Source organism: Pseudopipra pipra, chromosome W, assembly GCF_036250125.1.
Source record: "Pseudopipra pipra isolate bDixPip1 chromosome W, bDixPip1.hap1, whole genome shotgun sequence".
NCBI lineage: Eukaryota > Metazoa > Chordata > Aves > Passeriformes > Pipridae > Pseudopipra > Pseudopipra pipra.
In genome coordinates this window covers 46,632,644-46,639,605 of record NC_087580.1, presented here as the reverse complement: position 1 = coordinate 46,639,605, position 6,962 = coordinate 46,632,644, and the positions used below count along the sequence as shown (strand labels likewise).

Here is a 6,962-nt window from a genome sequence, read left to right as displayed (position 1 = left end):
GCCCCACTACTATCAAAGCCTTGCCAGGCAAACCCAATACACTGTGGTAGCAGAAACCTCCGTTTTTTCATGAGGAAGAACCCTAGAACTAAACTCTGAATGAGGTACAGACCAGCTGCCCATGTGCTTGGATCAGGAGGAACATTCTGCATTTTGGCTGCCTGCAGTTTTCTATTCTGCTGCATTGTGAAACCTGTCAATGATCTGTAGTTAAAAAAATAATGCTCCCTTACAGTGTTAGTAGACTTCTGGAGTCTCGATCAGTGTTTTGCTGATATGTTTCTGTGCAGTCTTCTTTTAGATAGTCATTGTTTCTGCAGTGGGTGGGGGAGATGCTTGCTCTTGTAATTCAAGTGATAAAAGTGTTTGCTGGGTCTCAAAATTATGGATTTGGGCTTTGTAGGTGATCTACCAGGGGCTGTGTTTGTTGGAATTGGATTTTCTATTTAAAATTAATTTAATTTCCACAACAGAGATATTTTGCATGCAAACCACTTTAAAGGGGCATTACATCTCTAGTCTAACTCCATACAAAATGCTTGGATTTTGCACTGTGGGAAATTGCAATGCATGTTTTGATACTTTGCATATAATCATACAATGTTAAGGGGTTGGAATGGACCTTAAAGATCATCTAGTCCCAACCCTGCCTGCCATGGGCAGGGGCATGTCCCACTAGACCAGGTTGCTCAAGGCAACACTTCCAATGTTAGGGCATCCACAACCTCCCTGGGCAACCTGCATTATGCTTTATCCCATCAGACCTTCTCTAATAATGGAGGGGTCGACCTAATGGTTGACTTTGGGTTTCTCCTGGTGTTCTCTGCCAGAGGCTCCAGGTGAGACCATGCTCCCCAGCTGCCGTGTAGAGGATATTTTGCACATTTGATCCTGTTTGAACAGGCCCAAGAGCTACTGCGTGAGCTACCTCCTGTTTGATGTGCTCAAAGGCCTGTTGTTGCTCAAGGCCCCACTCAAAATGGTTCTCCTTCTGGGTCACTCGATAGAGGAGGCTCAAGCTGACTGTAACCTGGAATGTGCATCCTCCAGAAACCCACAAGGTCTAGGAAAGCTTGTGTTTCCTTCTTGTTAGCTGGTGGAGACATAGATGCTATTTTGTTCACTACATCCATGGGCACATGACGAAGTCCATCCTGCCATTTTATTCCCAAGAACTGAATCTCCCATGCAGGTCCCTTTGCCTTGCTTTGTTATGTGGCAAGACCAGCTTTGAGAAGAATTTGGACTATTTTCCTCCCTTTCTCAAAAACTTCTGCTGTTTTGCCCCATACAATGATGTCATCAGTATATTGCAGTTGCTCTGGAGCTCCCCCCTGTTCCAGTGCAGTCTGGATCAGTCCATGGCAGATGGTTGGGCTGTGCTTCAACCCCTGGGGCAGTCGATTCCAGGTATACTGGACACCCCTCCAGGTGAAGGCAAACTGTGGCCTGCACTCTGTTGCCAGAGTGATTGAGAAAACTGCATTAGCGATATCAATTGTGGCACCACTCAGCTGCTTTTGACTCCAGCTCATACTGAAGTTCCAACGTGTCTGGCACAGCAGCACTCAGAGGCGGCATGAATTCAGGCCACGATAGTCCACTGTCAGCCTCCACTCCCCATTAGACTTCCGCACTGGCCATATGGGGCTGTTAAAGGGTGAGTGGGTCCTGCTGATCACTCCCCGTTTCTCCAGTTGACAAATTAGTTCCTGAATGGGAATTATGGAGTCTTGGTTGGTGCGATACTGCCGTCGGTGCACTGTTCTGGTGGCAATGGGCACTTGTTGGTCTTCGACTTGCAGCAATACCACAATGGAAGGATCCTTTGAGAGGCCAGGCAGGGTAGATAATTGTTTGATCTTCTCTGTAGCTACAACAGCTACACCAAAAGCCCACTGATATCCCTTTGGATCTTTGAAGTATCCTCTCCTGAGATAATCAATGCCAAGGATACAAGGGGCCTCTGGGCCAGTCACCATGGGGTGCTTTTCCCACTTGTCCCCTGTTAAACTCACTTCAGCCTCTAATACAGACAACTCCTGGCATCCTCCTGTCACTCCAGAGATCCAGATGGTTCTGCACTTCTGTGCCTCGATGGCATTAGTGTGCACTGTGCACCCGTATCTACCAAAGCTCTATACCTCTGTGGATCCGATGTGCCAGGCCATTGAATCCACACAGTCCAGTAGACCCAATCATCCCTTTCCTCCTCCTGACCGAAGGCAGGGACCCTCTATTCCTGTTCCTGGTCAGAGTATTCACTGCCTGACCTTTGTGATGTCAGACCTGAGATCCCCTCACCAGCATCAGAGAAGTTGATTTCAGTCCTTTTACGTCTGAGAGGTCACTGATTTCTGTCTTGGGTCTCTGCAGCAACTACATGGACAGCTTTCCTGGGTGATCCCTTCTTAACAGTTCTCTTCCCTCTTAATTCACGTACTTGGGCTTCCAGCTTAGAGGTGGGTTCACTATCCCACTTCTTCATGTCTTCCCCCTGGTCCTGCAGAAAGAACCAAAGTTTATCACGTGGCCTGTGAAACAGAGCAAGGGTTTAGATACTGGAATCTTGCTCTGAGGAAGGTTTCACAGACCTCATTCTGAGGAATGCAACATTTATGTTAAAAGGTAGCAGAAACAGAGAGCAGGTATTAAGGGATTAGTCCAGAGAGAGATGGTACCTTGCTCTGAGAGTCCTGCCTACGTTTGGTATGTTCTGTTCTAATAGAAGATAACAGAAAGGTCAACTTAGTTGTCATAAATAAGATAGAATAGACATCCGGGGAGATAAAGGAGCTGAGTCAAGGGGTTTTCACAAGCCCCTAACATGTAGTCCTAACATGTAGTTCCTAAATCTACTTTCGCGAACCCTAGCCATGATGAACATGTAGTCAGGAAGAGTTGAAAAGTTCACTGAAGATGAGGAAAAGAAAACGACCCCTTATGAGCCTGAAGAATTGGAACGACCCCCAGAGATCTCCCAAAAGGATGACTCTGCCTCAAGCTCCGCCTAACCCCTGCCTATTATGAATATGATAATTAGATTGGGAAATTAAATGAATATGCATGTAAAGATGCTGTAATCTCTCATGAAAATTGTATAAATTGCCTGACTTTTCACTGAGAGCTTCAGAGCTAGTTTGTCCAGCACGAGCTGGCTAGCCTCCTAACGTTGCTCGAAATAAATACCTTTGCTGCTTAAAGACTCAAAACTGTCTCTGAGCAGTTATATTTCTGCCAGTTTTGGCATCATCTGCGCTTGGGGTTTCCTTTTCCTCTGACTGGGGCAGGATGGGACAGATCTCTTGGACTGCCTCTGAGAGATGAGGTGCTGGCCCGTGGGAATGAGGAAGTGCCCAGAGTTTCTTCTATATTTTGAAGCCAGGAGGACATCACCTCTACAGTTGGCGGATCCATCTTTGGATAATATACTGTTACCAGGATGTTAGAATATGATGCAGGGGCACTTTGAGCCACCTTCCTCCACATGGCCATCATGCAAGGAACATCCTCTGGGTCTTTGGGGGTGTCATCTCTTCTTAAGTTACTATAGAGGATTTCCAGCACTGCTAATTCTCTCAAGTACTGGATACCTTCACCTGTGTCGCAACGGAAAGCTCTAGACACCTCAATGTGAGAATCCAGGAACTTCGTTTATTGTAGATTGACAACAGCTTAATATACACTCTATAATAGGTTCATGAATATTACAGAAATTAGGCTCATTATTGGTGCTCAGTTAGGTGGTGATATCATCTTAACTGTCTTTCATTGTTTACACAGGTGGCTCATTAAGTGTCTTTGTTTTGGTAATGCCTAGCTCCTGTTTTTCAGCTCAATTTAGAATACCCAAGGACGCTGCTGCTTTCTCACGGCCCTGCTATCTCAGACTTTCTCATGGGCCTAGTCAGACTGCGTCTTATACTTTAGCAGCTCATCCATAGCCTTAGCCATGTTCATATGTCCTCGCATTTCTAACCAATCCTCTATAATTTCCCCTGTTTTTATTTTGGGCCAACAATGCTTTCTTTGTCATAGTATTTACACGTCTAGTAATACAAGAAAAGGCAACACGAGCTACTACTAAGATTACAATAACTGTCAATATCTATCGTAGGCCTTCCTTAATATAACTTAGAGCCCATTCAGATATAGAACCAAAGATAGATTGAAGCCATGAGTCTATAGGACTAGTTGCTACTGTCACTTTCTTTGTATGATCTGTTAACCATTGCAGTTGTTTATGTATGGAGTTACTGTGATCTGAAAGATTAAAACAGCACATACCGTCAAAGTCCTTACAGCCATGGCCTTGTGCTAACAACAGAAAATCAATAGCAGCTCGATTTTGTAGGACGGCATGACGTAAACTACCAACGTCTTGTGCAAGTTCTGCTATTACTCGGGTGGTGACATTTGATTGTTTTACAGCCCAGCATGCAAGTTTGCGAATGGATGTTAATGCCTGTGCCGTGCCTACACCTGGGACAATAGATCCAAAGACAGTAGCCGTTTTACCCCATAGCTCTACTTTGTCATCACAATCTGAGGAAAGTTGGTTTAGGCTCCTCTTTTGTTTGCGTGATGAAGTTAGATTAAAAAGCTGTAAAAAGGATGGGGATAACAGCGTAAGTGACCCTATATAGCAGGGCCCTCCGAAGGCACGTACAGGAATGCCAGGCCAAGCTCTGTCACCACAAATAAGAAATACACCTGGTGGTAAGGCACGTGCAGTGTTGTTAACCCAAATACCTGGTGAGGAAGGTTTGACTTCAGCTCCATATGCCCCAAGGCCCTGGTTGTTAGTATTGTTAGTGCCACAATAGTCTCCTACATTTTTATAATTAAACCCTGGGGTACGTGAAGTGACATTAGTCCATCTAGACAAATCGTGGCTTTGATGTGCACTTAACCCAGAATGAAATGTTCCCAGCATAAAGCAAGTTTGAGTCCCATTATCACTTGTATTACGTACAGACAATGATCCCATTAAGTCTAAGTCCTGGGGACTCTGGGGTAAAGAGGTATTGAGAGCTTTTATAAGGCACGCAGATGTATTAGAGATAATTATTTCATTCCCACACGATGATGAAACCCAACCAGCAAATAGTAAGTTTAACTTATATACCGAGTTAAAAGGCATACCAAATAAGCAAGTACGAAAAGGATCTGAGGCAGATGCCAAGGACAAGCAAAAGGATGATTGTCCTGTTTGATTTGCCCAGGTGACCCATATGTTTTTCCGAGGGTCAATGGTGTGAAGAGCCTCAACATTGGCAATCATACCCGTGAAAAGAGGAAAACCTATTACATAGCCGTACAATGAAATAGACAGAAATCCTAACATGTTTGCTATACTAATACACAAAAACAGTAAATCAAGTCCAGGCACGTAAGTCTTGCAGTTCCTTTGTGTACAGTTACTCAGTTAATTCAGATGCTGTTCCAGTGTCTCCCTCTTCAGCAGGTGCAGGGGAATCAGGTGTTGAAGAGGCTGGAAGTGGTGGTATAAGGTCAGGTGAGGCTGCAGGCACCGCAGGTGTCTCTCCTCCTCGTTCTCCAGGGCTCTCAATCGCTGGCTTGACCCAACGACTGGGAACCCACAGGGTACCTGTAGAAGTAGACACACAGAAGTAGCCTCGGCCTATAAAGATGACTTCTGCTGGACCTTCCCACATCCCAGTTTTAGGATTCCGATAATGAACCTTCATGGGTGGTCCTTTTGACACCTGCTCTTTCTGATTATGTTTGACAATAGGAGGTACTAAATCATCTCCGAAAATACACAAATGGTTAAGGACAAAAAGAGTTTTGCTAACTCTCTCTCGGGCATCCCTGATGTCTTTGTATTTCTCAAGGTAGCTTTTAATTGTTCCATTCATTCGCTCTACTATAGCTTGCCCAGTAGGCGAATGAACTATGCCCGTAACATGCTTTATGTCCCACTGCTGCAAGAATTGTCCCAGAATCTTGCTAACATATGCAGGTCCGTTATCTGTCTTTAACGTTTTAGGGACTCCCATGACAGCAAAGCAATCTGTCAGATGACGCTTCACATCTTGGACCTTTTCTCCTGGCTGCAGCGTAGCCCATACGAAGTGACTGTAGGTGTCAATTGACACATGCATGTATTTCAATCGACCAAAAGCAGGAACATGTGTGACATCCATTTGCCACAACTCATTAGCTTTTAGTCCTTTGGGATTAACTCCCACTCCGAGGCCTACTCCTTTATTTTGCTGACTGCAAATAGGGCATGCTTTCACTATTGCTCTGGCATCTTCAATTGACAGTCCATATGAGTGACTGAGACCTTTTGCATTTTGATGATACACAGCATGAGCCTCACGTGCTCTCAGGAAAGGAGATATAGGAGCTTCTGTCACTGTTGACACTAGACGATCTGCTCTAGCATTTCCTTCTCCCAGCCCTATATTCCATTGATGACTCCTGATATGCAACACAGCATATCTGGCTGACCGGTAAGCAATTGCTTTGTGAAGCTGCTGTAATAGTTGCATGAGTCTGGCATTCTTAACTTCTCTAATGCTGGCATCTTCGATTCGATTAGCTACTCCTGCAACATACATCGAGTCTGTAACCACATTAAGTGTTTGATCTAGCCAGTGAGATAATGCCCACACAACAGCTGCAAGCTCTAATGTTTGTAAAGAGTCCTTTAAGTGAGCGTTTAAGAAGTGTTGATGCCATCGCCCTTCGTGCCTCCAGGTGGCTACGGCACGCTGCGGATCTTTTTCCAGCGTCAGTGAATACGGTGATTGCATTCTGAAGTGGTGTTGCAGATCGCTTTGGAACTTGCAGCCACGCCTGGTTAGCCATCCAGGCTAGCATCGGTGACTGCAAAGGACGGATGTTAATGATGGCATCTGACACGAGTAGTGCTCCTTGCAGCTCAGGAGAATGGACTAAATACCAATCCAAGTCCTCCTGTCTTATCGGCA

General features: G+C 45.1%; 1 long non-coding RNA gene across 1 annotated transcript; it reads left to right on the top strand.

Moving 5' to 3' along the window:
* Positions 1-3,608: 3,608 nt before the first annotated feature.
* Positions 3,609-5,605, top strand: LOC135404408 (uncharacterized). Its single transcript, XR_010425664.1, has 2 exons — positions 3,609-4,113; positions 5,115-5,605. It is a non-coding gene; the product is annotated as an uncharacterized LOC135404408 (long non-coding RNA).
* The last annotated feature ends 1,357 nt before the right edge of the window (positions 5,606-6,962 follow it).